The 14,111-nt window shown below is 40.9% G+C and overlaps 1 protein-coding gene across 7 annotated transcripts in view; it reads left to right on the top strand.

Moving 5' to 3' along the window:
• Positions 1 to 1,742: 1,742 nt before the first annotated feature.
• The window catches only part of HPGDS (hematopoietic prostaglandin D synthase), a 29,534-nt gene continuing 17,165 nt past the window's right edge, over positions 1,743 to 14,111 (top strand). For 2 of the 7 annotated variants that reach the window (XM_064416976.1, XM_064416975.1), the window contains exons 1-2: positions 1,773 to 1,864; positions 7,292 to 7,346. The gene's annotated coding sequence lies outside the window, so the exon portion shown is untranslated. Of the gene's footprint in view, positions 1,973 to 7,291; positions 7,347 to 14,111 lie in introns of all 7 variants that reach the window. The other 5 variants (XM_064416977.1, XM_064416974.1, XM_064416981.1 and 2 more) reach the window with 5 other exon arrangements.

Raw genomic sequence — 14,111 nt, 5'->3', positions numbered from 1 at the left:
TTTCTCCCTGATCTACATTAAAGATTTCCTACAGCAAAGGGAAAAAGAGGGTTTCAGTACCTTGTCAGTCATTGAAGGTATAATTGTAGCATAGAGGAGTATTTCTGTTTCATACCAACTGAATGAATTGAACTCTTGCAGTGAAGGTACAGTTTTAACTCATTAAATGGCTCACAGAGAAAGCAAAGGCTAGATTACCAGTGTGCTTAGTAATGCTTTACCATGTTTTTACTGGTAACCTTACCAAGCTGCTGTCTGTTGAAAACAGCTCCTGGAGAATAACACCTTCTGCTTCCCTTTGAGGAGGCCGAGAACCAGATCCCACAACTTGGTGCTGTGTTCCACTCTCTGCTCCAAATTAAAATAAATAAATAAAGGTTCCTAGTTGCTCAAAATTTGCAAACATTTATAAAATAAATTTGTTTCAAATTCCATTTGCTTTAGAACCATAAACATTCCTTCAGTTTTCTGCCAACGAAAAGAGGAAAAATTCTCAAACCACTTCTCTGCAACTGAAGGAACCGTTTTACCACATAGAGGCTGCTTTATCACAAGTCAACAATAAAAAAATTGATGAAATATGGTATTAGAGCACTTGAAACTTTACTTTTTGGGATGCACTCAAAACCACCACCTCCAAGGTGACATTCTGGAGAAGAGGATATTGAAGCATGAATCTGCAGCCAAGGCAAATGTGAAAGCATGGAAGTGCCACTACCAAGGCAAGCCTCAGCAATTTGGCTTATCATTCAGTTTACATTGGTCCCAATTACAAGACACTTTGGGGTTCTTTTAGTAAATTTTTTTCTTAGCTGTAAAGGCTGTTGGTTTATGAAAACTCAGCTGTTTACATCAGGGAAAAACATATACTACATGAAAATTATTTGCATATCATGTACTGCAGCAAATGATTAAGAGTGTGATCTACTACCTCATGCCAGGAGATAGTGCTTTGGTTAGCACCACTCCCTGCACCTGCAGGGAATACACAGAATTGTTTATCGCCACAAAGTGAAGAAAGCCTCAGAGCAGATTTGTGTGGTACATGTCGCACTACAGCATCAGAAAACTTTGCTCCAATTCTGCTGCATTCTGGTCCCATTGCTCAGAGCAGAGCAAAGCAGAGCAACATTGAATGGACTTTGCTAAGGCTGAAGTACAATGAAAAGGAGAAAGAAAAACAAACAGAAAAGCACAACATCAAAACCACAACTATAGACGAGAAGCAGTAGCGTGACAGCATTAACTACAAATGTGCATTACTCACAGACACAGCTTGCAAAAATCCTTCTTCACTGATAACAAAAAACTCACCCACCAAAACCAACCAAAACCACTAACTTAAATCACACTTGGTTCTTTATGTAAAAGGCTTAGGAGCTGGCTTTTTTTTACTGTTGGTGCGTTTTGGAGTGTCTCCATTTGCAGCTGTTTGAGGCATTCCTCTATAAATCGATCAAATAGCGTGGGCTTCACATTAGTTAGAAATAACCTACCAAAGACATTACTTGACTTGTTCCACACATTTTACATTTAGAAGTCACCATCTGACTCAACTCCTCATGCCTGTCTTTTTTATTATTATTATTATATAGATCCAAATTCCACTTTATCACTTTGCTTTGAACGAAAGCCAAGAAATTCCAGTATGACCCGCGAGCCCCAAGTCAGCAAACTCGCTCGTTATCAGGAACGGGGCAGATACCGTGTGTGAGACGGGGGAGGAGAGAGTCCTGCAGGCGGTCATGGGAAGGGGGTGGTTGCATATTTAGCAGCCCGTGCCCGAGCTCCGCAGCCTGTTCGGGGTCGGCGCTCCGAGGGAGTCCGGGGCACGGAGGAAGGGAGCGCGTCTCGCCGCACCCGAGTGAGTTCTGTCTCGGCTTCTCTACCAGCCCAGCTCCTCTCCTTCCCCTTGCTTCTTCTGATGCTACTCTGCCCTCCCTAGGCTACCGCTGCCGCGGCTGCGTGCGAGGTCAGTCTGTCAAATTATGCTACGTGTAGAGCACGTCCGAGAGTGTTTAATTTGTAGAGATTTGTTCGGTTTATTCAGCCTGACTCTCTGAGCGGTGCTAGCGGCAGAGGGGAGCTCCCTGCGGTGGCTGCGAGTGTAACTCAAGCACCCCATCTGTGCACCTTCCCTGCTACTTCCAGGCATCCTTAAACTCTGCCTGCTGCACTTAGGATATCTGTACGACTTCGCTCCAAATTGTGAGCTGCTTTTCCAGCGGCAAACAGGCAGGTCACTGGCATATTGTAGAACCGAGCCGCTCTTCCTCATCAGTGCCTTGCTCAGTCGGTGCTGAGCTACTTTGATAATCAGGCTGCGAGTCAGGGTACTTGGCAATAAAGTACCGCTGCCTCATCAGCCAAGATATCAGAGGGAGGAGGCTCTGGGAATTCCGCAGCGAGTTCTTAGTAAGTGAAAATCCACTTAAAACCAATATTCCATTAGATGTAAAGGCTGACTAAAATGTCTTCACTTACATAACCCAGCTAAATCTAGGCTAATGTCAGAAAAATTAGATTAATTTTAAGCAGTGCCAACCAATTATTCTAGGTCATTTTTGTGCACTTTTCTGTTCGTTTTTCAAATTCCTGTGTTCTAAACCAATGGATTAACATACTCTGGTCCTAATTCCCACAGTCATTCTACAGAGTAAAAATCTCCTGCATCTGACTCCACTCACTCAATTTTTCGCCTTATCAAAGTCAGAAGTGTTTTTGTTATTTGTCTTTTACTTCACAATGATACTCCAAGTAGCCATTGAGGACTTTTTTTCTTTCACTGTAACTGCTATCATTTTCCTATATACATAATCCTCCCACACACATTTCCTCTGTTAAAAGCCTTCTCTTGTTCCCTGTTCATTTCAGACTATCCAAGCAAACAAACCGTAGCTATAAAAGTATCTTTCCTGGGCTTCTGTACTCATTACAACTGTTTGTAAACACAAGTACTTTTATACTCAAAACTTGCAACGTTTGTAAAGAAAAAAAGACAGAGGTCTTTTTTAAGTTTACTTTTGTTCATCCTTTTGTTTCATTTAATCCAAAACAGAATCTACCTCTCCCTAAAAATGTGCACGTTGTGTAAATTACTCCCTTCTGCAGACCCACACATGCCCAGGCACACAGTCAAATCTATTTGTATAGAAATAAGACGGAAGCTCTCCAGATTTTAAACTGAAAATATACACAAAGTAATTCTTACAAGAGTTCTGGGTTCCTGCACGAGCAAGCATGTTACCCAGTGCAGCATGCTCTTTTGCCACTGCCCAGCGTGCTCTCCTGCTCTAAGCTGTTATGTTTGCTCATAACATTTCTCATTGCTGTCTGTCCCACCTTCTATTGAGCAGCTGGAAAGCAGAAGCAGTTGAAGCTGATGCTCATTTTCAAAATATCCTTGACCAAAATCTCACCAGAAAGTAATTACACTGCCCAGGAGCCACTGACAGGGCTGGCATTGGGCTAGCAGGGGGCACAGGAAGCTATGCTCATTCACACCTGCTGGAGTCTTACCATATATGCTGCAAATCTCAAACAGGTGATTTTTTTTTAACCCATTTTACAGTTAGTCCAAGAAGCATGAGAAAAAAGAAAGAAGGGGGAAAAAAAGTTGGCCAAATCCCACACGTACATTTCGAGGCAGTCTGCTTAAACTTACATAAAACAAGCCACAACAATGAACTGAAAAAGCTGAAATGCCTACTTCTGAATCTCTTTACAAGTAACTAAAATATTGCTGGAATGATTTAGTAAAGAATAAGCTTGAGATGGAAAAAGAGAGAAAACAAGGTCGTTCCATGATACCAGGCACAGTGTACTATGCTTTGTATTTGTAGCAGATGCAAAGAGGTTATGCAAACAAAGGTTTAAGCTGTCTCACTAGCTTAGTTTAGTTGATGTATGACAAAAAAGAATGTGTGATTTGTAATTGCATGTCTCAGGCAAAGAACCATTTTTCTGTGCCAGGCACACAGCGACTGGGACTGCCCCAGAGCCAGACTAGCTGCTGTTTCCATGAGAAACTGGCACCAAACTGCCTCTCACAAAGTACTTTCTACTGAAGTGTAGGAACACACAGGTTAGGGTTTTACATACTGAGCAGTTTGTGACTGTAACTCAAGAGTCCTGCGCGTTTCTCTCTTATGGCTGAATTTGGGTGGTCCCCAGGCTTCTGGCGGGGTGTTGCTCAGAGCTGTAGGTCCCCATTTGGCACTGCTGGTCCTCTCAAGGAGACTGACAATGCCTGAAGAATGCTTTACCACGGTTCTGGGTCTCCTCAGCTTCACTCTGGCTAAGAAAAAAATTCAAAATATCTGAAAATACTCGAGATCTGTGCTCCATCCCACTGTACTGATGCCTCCTGGGCACAGTGGTCTGGGCCAGGTACTTCAGGGCAGAGCAGGAGGACCCCAAGAATTTGTGACCAGGGCATGTAGTGGGTGGTACTGGAGAACTCTGCAAAGTGAATAAAAACCTTTCCCAGTCAAACCTGTACTTGCTACAGGGATCATATGCAGTGCTTAAAATCTAATACTTTCATGCTTAAAATTTTGGGGTGTTTTTAGCAAATTATACAGTAGACTGACACTATGCAACAGGTCAAGAGCAAAGTAGTTTAGACATTCAGGGGGAAGGATTTGGTGCTTGTACTCCCCCTTGCATTTATACATGCACTCACAGCCACACATGGCTGGGATAGAAAAAAAATCCCACTTTTTCACATCCAAGGAAAGCTGTTAGGTGGCCAAGTCAGTTGTTTTACAAAATTTTGTGCTGGACAGGCTTGAGAGATCAGAAGACGGACATGATTCATCCTGGCAAAAAGCAGCTGGCTTTGGAGAGCCAGCTAAACAATACAGAGCTACGCTGCTCCCAGCTGAGCTCTGAGCTTTGTAGGAATATTATTAGGTCATGCTGATTCATCTGAAGAGTGCAGAGAGAGATGCAAGGCATGAATTTTACAGCAATGACATGGGGTTGGCAAGCATTAAGATTATTTAGGCTTTTGTTCTACCACAAAATGCTTCTGGGAATTCTTGAAACATCTGATGTGGAAATAAGAGGAACTTAACTACTTAAGTAGTTTTTCCTGAGAAAGGATCCTAACCACTCTTTTGTCTGTATCTTTCCCGAGATCTCTTGCAATTTTATTTGCCAGTATTTAATGGTCTTGGGTGTGCAATTTATTAATCTAAAAGAGGCTGCACAAAACCATTTCAAAAGGTGTCTGTGTAAAACTGGGACCAAGTGTCTTCTTGGTAGATAAATCCAAAGTCTGAGGATCAGACAGAAAGCATAGTCACCACAGATGCTCAGGCTCTAAAGGGAAGGGTGTGGCAAGCCAGGCAGACTGAGGACACGCTGCTGAGGTGGCTGGGCAAAGGCCTGTCCATCACCACTTCCCTGCCTCCTTAATCTTGCTGACATGTGAGAGCTCCCTCATTCACTTCGGTTGAAACAGGGTGAACTTTAGATATCTGAATTAATTAGGATCAGTTTGATTGCAGTTGCCTGAGGGGCAATCACAAACTCAGCTCAGGGAAGCCCAGTGGGGTCTGGCATTCTCCTTCAACAAGTCTTGACAGTGGACACCCATTCACTGCCCATTCACGCTGGACTACCACTTTAAAAAAAAAACAACCCTTTCATATCTTTTTAATCTTCCTCTTTTTCTGATACATTGTGTTTATTTAAAAAAAAAATCAGCAAAAAAAACAAGTGGGTTTTTTTCCTGTGTTCTTGAAGGATTTTTTTGAGTTTTGACTTTCCACATCAGCAAATCCAGCCTGAAGCTTCCTCGGAGAGATAACTGGTTTAAGGTCTCCTACAGCTCCTTTTTTGTTTGTTTTTTTTTTTTTTTTTTTTTTTTTTTTTTTTTTTTTTTGGTTTTGTTTTTTTTTTGTTTTTTTTTGTTTTAAGCCCACATATTGATAGGTCAGGCTTTGCTCAGACAGTAGAGTTTTACTCATCAGATCACTTAAAATACTTACAACCATTAGTGCTACTCAATACTCTTACAGTAATACCTTAAAACCTCTTGTCATTTTAGGTTGCAGATTTCCACCACAGGTCACAAATAAGCAGCACAGCAGGTGCATGCACATGCAAAATCCTTCTAAAAAAGAATTTAAAATCTGTAGTATGCTCTAAGTGATCCAGGTGTCTAACCTTCAAAATCATGCTAAGAAGTATCCATTGGATACTGGAATTTGTTATTTCAAAACTTGACCCTACATGAAATTTCATAAACATTTACTTCAGATGATTTGTGTATTAAGAAAAGGATGCACAGATTTTTTTCTCTTTTCTTTCCAAGGTCCGGATTGCTATCTGGCTTAGAAGTCTAAGATACCAATTCCATATGTTTATTTTCTATAACTGGACCAGAGTGGGAAAAGAGACCATCAGTTTTCAGAAAGAGAGCCTATGTCAGACTGAGAGCTGACAGCAAATAGAATTACTTACAGTTTTTAATTTTTTTTTCCGTCAAAACAGACTGCTGTGGAAATCTTCCATTGGAAGACTTGCAGTCTTCCATCAATCTGCCAATATTCTCTAATACTTTTCCCCAAAAGGATGGGCAAAAAAATTCTTATTTTCTTTGCTAAAAAAAAAAACTAATAAAAACATATTTTGCAGGAAAAAAAACTACACAAAACAAACAAAAAAAACACCAAAAAACCAAAACTAAACAAAAACCAACCCAAACTATTAAATCAATACTATTCAGGCTGAGAATATCTCTTAAATCTCTAATATTTTTTCACTCAAGGTAAAAAATTGAAGACATTCCTGCAGCAACCAATTTGATCAGTAATCAGGAGGAGTGCAGCACCACACCTGCAGGCAGGGCAAGACTGCTTCTCAGATGGTTTCTGCCTTTTCAACACTGCTCAAACAGGATAATGTAAACAATTATGCCTTTCCCCAAAAGTTTGACTGTTATCTTGGTTAAATAAAAAAGGAAGAAATACTGCACATGGATATTTTTATCTTTCCTACGTTGTGCAGTTTATACAGTTACAGCTGTGGAAGCTTTGCTTTACTTGCCTCATACAGTAACTATTTTTGTCTCTCTGGTTCCTTCCTCTGAAATGTGAAAATTTAAACAAATAAGGGCAGAAAGACTCACTTGGACAGCTAAAACATAATTTTATAACTGAGGAGGGAAAAAGCTGCTGGAATGCTCAGCTCTCCAGTCACAGGGATGAGGAATTCACATATATGACAAGGACAATAAGAAAAGATGGGGAAAGTTGAACTTATTATTCCTAATGTTTCTCAGGTAAAACAAGACAGACTACGTCTCTTTCCTGCTTAAAGATTTTTCTTCCTACTCCGTAAGTAACACAATTCTCCCCAACCCCTAAGGAACAGAACCAAAAATCCATGCTTCATATTTGGAGAACTCCTGAGATGACAGCCCAAGGATGATTGCTCCTTGCATGTGCAAAGATTCTTTTGTCTGTATATGCAGGGACCCAGCTAGCTTTTCACCTTTTCTAATTTGAGTGTCCTAGCTGACATGAGCACTACTTGTGCTCATGGCCCTGTCACTGGGAGTAAGGAAGACAAGGAAGAGTCTTCCCTCTGAAATCCCACTGTTACCATTAATGGAAAACACTCGGCTGATGCTAATTTTAAGACTTCAGACTGCGTAGTGGGAGAAATACATGAGTAAATATAAGAATTGGGTGAAATTGCAGTGCCCCATCCACCCATGTAGGACATCCAGATCAGGTTTGGTTTACAGCTGCTTCAAAACTTACTTGATTTTCAGGCTAACTTTGCAGAAAAATGTCATAAAGAAACAGCAAATGCTTTGAAAACAGCACTAGGAAAAAAAACCCAAAGAACAATTCTGCAAAGCTTCTCACCTTTGGATAGAATAGTGCTTAGGGAGGACACAAACTTCAATTCACATGTCATAAAGCAAGATTTTTTTTGGCAGAGAGATACCTGTAGGCTTACATGAGTGAAAGCTGATTTGTTGTTATACTTTCATCCTTCAAAGTAATCAAAATGGAATATATAATCAGCTCCAGCAACTCAAGCACTCTGAATCGTTATAAAAAGTTAATCTTATAATAAAAGCAGTCTGAATTGTTATAAAAGCTTAATCTTGCAATAAAATTAAGAGGTATCCATTGACTGAATCATCACTCCTGAATCATTGTCATGCTCTGGTTGCAGTTCAAAAGAGGACAGTGACATGTGGCAGACAAAGACATGCATCTTCCCCTTCTGCAGCAGGCCCACGGTGAGGGCAGCATTGTGTCAGGCACTAATTGTGGCACTTTCCATAAGCGACTCCTAAATTAATGAAGAACCCTCATGCTGAATGAATATAAACACAGTGCAGTGCATCATCTTTTCCAAGCACACAGTTCAAGTCCCAACTTTTAAAAACACCCAGATGAACCTGACCTCAACCCTACTGGTCTTGCTTCCTGAAGGGAACAGCTGGGCTCTTTTACAACCTGCAGGCTGGAAAACCCTTAATTTCTTCCAGCACAAAGTACAGTTAAAGAGGACTTTGCACCACAAGCCCTTTGTCAGACTTTGGATACACGTCAGCACATAGCTCAGCTTAGCTGGTTTTTCCCCCTCTTCACCCCCAGCTCAGAGAAAGCTCTCTGCTGACTGTCATCTCAAACACTAACAGCCCTATACAGGAAAACGTAATTATGTGCTGCCTTATTTCAAAATATTTTCTCTGAATTCACACACTAAGTACCTGCCATTGTCGCGTTCCACTGCAAAGGAGTCACGGAGAGATTCTTTGGACAGATTTCTCGGTGTAAATAAAGCACAAGCACGGGAAATATTATGTCTGAGAAGTGCTCATCGAGAAATAAAGATGTATTCCTACCAAAGGAGGAGAGAAAAAGGAACGGAGAGGCAGGGTAGACCATATGGCTGAGGCAGGGCAAGCAGAACAGTGAGGCAGAATGAGCCAAACCTCCAGACAAGCCTCCTGCTCGCCTAGAAATTGAGACAGCGGGCCCTGGTCATGGCACAGTTAACTACCTTTATGTGGTAAGGCTCCTCCCGTAGTCCCATCGAGCACTGGGTAGTCAGGGAGAATTGTTCCCGGGCAGCAGGATCACCACCTGCAGCCCAGTGGTGGGAGCTTTCTCTCCCCTGACTGCCAGGTGAAGTCTCCCCGCCTCCAGAGCTTCCCGCCATTTTCTAAAGGCCTTGTGCAAGTAGAAATCCTAAAATGGCGGCGGCCTCTTCCCCCCTCACATGTCCCAGTTGCCTCCTGTACATAGCATGCATTAAAGCTCTGTAGTAGTTTTCCACCTTGTGTCAAAAAATGGATTTGTGGCATGAAACCTGGACAATATTGAGGCATGCTGCCAGGCGAATCCCATCAGAGCTTCTCGCCATTTTCTGAGGGCATTGTCTGCTTAAAGACTCTAAAATGGCGGCGGTCTCTGTTGAGGCATAAACAAAAGTTAATTGGTTCCTCACATGCATCCAGGTTTTGGTGCCTTTTACCAAAATATTCTGAAGAATATTTTCTTGGTATTACCTCGAGAGCAGGATTTTCCGAAAAGAGAGATGTTCCACTAGAGAGCCCGGCAGAGTTTTGGTGCTGAATTTTGCTGAGGCTGGGCACGCAGGACCAAACGCTGGCTAGCAGAGGCTGCGTGCTCCAGGTACATGCATGAAAATCAGCCTGAGCAGTGTCCAGTCTGCCAGTGCTTTTGCTCCTCTGTACTGCTGGTATCTGAAACTCAGTATTTCAGTCCCCAGAAAATGCTGGTTCCTTGCTGGACTTGGTTTTTAAACTCTAATCTTGCTTGAAGTTTTCAAATCGATTGCTCAGTCCTGCTTCAACTGCAATGAAAGCATCCCAAGTTCATAAGGAGATAGAGTATCTCCATAAAGCCACAAACAGTTTTAAATAATTTGAAATCTGTCATAAAATTTTTAGACACTTGTAACTCCACCATGATTTTTGACCCATGTATAATGGCATATGCCAACTTTACACATATTTGACATTCCCTCAGATTTCCTGTTTGATTTTGTCACTGGCTGGCTCGAAGATTGAATTTAATCATGAGATCCATTAATCTTTTGTTTAAAGGTATGTTAAAGCCAGTTAAGCTGGCTTTCAGAAAGTCACAGGGGAAAGCTGGAAAATCAGATAAGCGGGTCAACAACTTTAAAGTATTAAAGCTAATTTAATAGTAAATTTAAAGCTGTTGAGTTCATGGCTTTGAAAGCTGTATGCAATGAAACTGGGACTGAAGTGTCAGGAAAATCCACAAATACTAGAGGTTTGTGTCCAAAAAGGAGACACAGGAATAAATAAATTTTATTTGAATAGAGTTGCAGGACTTTATTCAAATAAAGGGAGAGATTCCACTGGGGCACACGCCTGCAGGGTTTTCTCTTGAAGTTTCAGAGGGTGCAGCCTCCTTTGATCCCAAACTCCTGGCTGCATGTTGCCCTCTTTCTTTCCCCACTGGCTGAGGCATTAGGAAGGTGCAACCTTCCCAAACTGCCCTCCACATATCCTCCCTTGAACCTACTATTTTACCCCAGAGTTCACAAACTGAGGCTTGTGCAGACTGCTGTTTCAGTGACCAGGCTGCCTGGGCTCAGCAACTAACCTGTAGCCCAGAGTCAGTAGAGACATTAAGATCTATTTCAAAGACTTGAACACCCACATATTCATCAAATTGTTTGTAAAGACATCAGCTTCCCTCTCAGAAGTGCTGGCAGTGTAGGGCAGGACAGGTGTACAGGGCTGTCCCAGCCATGTATTCATCATAACAGAAATTGGAAAAATACTGGTGAGGTGGCAGATTTATTGGTGGAAGGTAAATTACCCCTTCCTGCTTTTATACACACCTGGCTTTGCAATCAACTCACCTGAACAGAATTAATAGCAAGTCTGGGCGCTGAGGTCCACTCACCAGCACCATCTTTCAGTGTTTTTAAGCCATAACTAACCTAAAAAAAGAGAAACTATTTTGGATAAAGATTTTCCTGCTTTCCACCTCCAAAACATCCCCAAGATCTTCATCCCAAAAATCAGCGCAAATACACCAAATAGATCTTTGTTCCCCTAGAAATGACATTTTTCAATAATTCAGTAATTCTGGATGGTTTAAATGGTTTTAATTTGTTCCTCATGATCCCCTTCTTTATAAAACACACTGGGGAAATGAGGGAGAAGTGGACAAGAAAAAAAAAACCCTAAGAGCTTAACTTGTATGTTTGGCAAAAAGCTCTTTTGAACACAACCATTTCTTTCATTTAGAAACTTATCTGTAATTGTTTAGGAAGCACTACTCCTGACATTTCACAGTAAATATAAATAAAAAATAAAACCTACAAATATTTACGAAAACATGTTTACAGTAAACCTATAAAGGCTTTTAAGATGTCACGTATTTTTGGTAAACTCCTTGTGGAGTTGGTTTTGGTTTTGTTTTTATTTTTGCTCATGGATGGAAAAAAAATCATAAGCTTAAAAGTGCATCGCCACTACAAATAGTTGATTACTCCTTATGGTGTGTTCATTAGAAATTTGTTTAGCTTTGCTTTAGACAACTCAAACAATAGCTTCCGCTGCTTCCTTGACAGACCAAACTATTCCACTGTCTATCACAACAGGCAGAGACACTTGCTAATCATCAGCCAAAATTCCCAGTTCTTTACATCACTTCACTACTCCTGACTGGACATGCCTTTGTGTACAGAGAGCTCCCAGGGTAAGAATTAGGCTCTTCCAACACACTCACCTACTGGAACGTTCAGGCCTCAGCCATCTCCAGCCCTCTCTCTATGTAGCTGTCTACTCCCTCATGACTGCACCTTAAAAATCTACTGTTCTTATGCTTTTAAATGCCTTCTAGCTGCCAGCAGCTATTTGCTAACAGAGGGTTGAATGGGCTAGAGGCTGCCAGGAAACAGGAGCCATGTGTGAGTGGTGTACCAAGGCCAGGGCACCGGGACTGCTACAGGTGTTTATGGAAAAAACTCTAGGGACACTCCTAAAGGAGGGAAACAGACACTAAATCAGACTAAATCAGTAGCATTTGCTTGTCTCTAAAAATTAAGGTTCAAGGTTTGAGAATTTTTTTCGTTTTGGTTCCTGAATCACTGTCATGAATCTCAGATAACACATGCTCTTTTAAAAATGCCATTCCTAGGTCTCGAATGACAGCACCAAATCAGAAACAGGGAGAAAACAGAAGAAAATCCTGTTATGATCTCATTCTCTCTTCTTACATTAACTTTCTAGACACATAACTAAAATTTATAGTATATAATAGTATGTTATTTAATCATATATGCCATAGAGCATACCAAGTAATAAATCTGGGTACAAAATTTGAAAATGGAGTAGCAAACCTCTGCCACTTACCTAAAACTTGCATGAAAAAGCTGGGTTTGTCAAAATTTCTGTCCTTAGAGAAAGAAGTGGTTGCACCTGTAATCTGTGAGCTGCCTTTGCCAAGCAGCAAACACCTTTTCCCTTAATTAACACATGTAAAAAAACTAATCACCTCCTGATGCAACTCATTTCACCTGGAGACTCTCTCTTTTATACTGTGCAAAGGAACACACTTGACTTAATTGGAATGGAATCTCTGTTTGGAAGCAATTGTAGATATCTACATTGGTAATTTTCCAGCTCTGTTCCTGCTTCTCTGCTGGGCCATTTGACTTAAGTCTCCATTCACTAATAATGTGAATCTCCATTCACTAATAATTCACTTCTGAGCCTGCTGTGTGCTGTAGGGCTGCAGATAACTTTTACAATGAATTAAGCAGTCTCTAATGTACTAATTTGCTTTTTTTTGTTGTTGTTTGGGTTTTCTTTTTGCTTCAGCTATGCTGAAGACAGAAGGTACATGTTTTGACTTTAGAGGAACAAGTGGCAAAAGCAGTTTGCTTTTTCAGTGTGAGTTAAGTGTAAGCTTTCTGTGTCTGAACTAAGAACTTCTCTGTCTAAAGCAAAAGGTGATGATGTATTTCCTCAAGCACGTTTTCAAGGAAAGATGACTAAAAGGGGGTTGTTCTATTGTGAGATTATATGGTAGCATTTACTCATGAAAAAAAGAAAAAAAAAATACTTCCCTTTCTGTCCTGGTGCAGATGATCTGTGTTCTGGGCTTTCATACAAACCCTCTGAATGTGATGAATATAAAAGAATGGTAAATGCAATGTCTACTTCAAGGCAAAAATGAGAAAGGGTTTTGCTTTGGGTGAGGAGGCAGATGGCTGTTTTACTATCCTTTCCCCAGCACATTCAAATCCCAGCTGAGCTCTCTTATTAAAGTGCTATGTGTAAATTCTTACCTTTGGTTTAAAGCAACCTTATCTGTTCACCTTTCTGTACCATCCTTGCTACGCAATCCTCCCTCAAATACTATCTTTTGTTGCCTTTTACCCTGGGAAACAAACAGAACCTGTGACTCCTAACTAGAACTAAAGGGAAAAAAATAAATCACATGAAAACTTTAAAAAGTCCTTTCAAGTTTTCTTTTGGCTTCTGTACAAAAACTGAAAATTCAGTGATGATTTTCTCAAAACAACATGTAGCCTGGTTTCCATAACAATTTTTTCTTCTAAAATAACTTTGGGTGATTGCTTATACAACAACTTGGGTAATAATTGATGCAAAGAATCACAAGAGTTTGGTGATTCTCGTGATTTGGTCTTGGATGAAGGCCTGCATAAGCAGTAGGGGCTGAGCAGGGCAGGTCTGAACAAAATTGCTGCTCGAGATAACAACTGTCTTCTGGTATAGAAGAATATATCTGGAAAAAAAAAAACAAAACAACAAACCAACAAAAAACCCAAACCGAAAATCACTTTAGAGATGGCCTGAGTTTGGAGTCACAAGAAAAATAAATGAAAGCTGAAAGTTCCTATGACATCTGGAAAAAAAAAATTAAGTCAGCTTTCAGGAGTCACTCAAGGAGGAACTGCAGGTTCTGCTGTCTTTGCCCACGTCTGCGTGTGCTGTGGCTGCCAAATGCGGAACAAAAAGGTGTGAGCAATGCAACAATTGCAAAGTGCAATGAACCAGGGCTTGGTGTAGTATTTCCTCTGCGTTGTACAAGCATGTCTGT

This window comes from Passer domesticus, chromosome 4, assembly GCF_036417665.1.
Source record: "Passer domesticus isolate bPasDom1 chromosome 4, bPasDom1.hap1, whole genome shotgun sequence".
Lineage (NCBI taxonomy): Eukaryota > Metazoa > Chordata > Aves > Passeriformes > Passeridae > Passer > Passer domesticus.
Note: the sequence above shows the minus strand (reverse complement) of the source record. Positions and strands in the feature narration are given on the sequence as shown.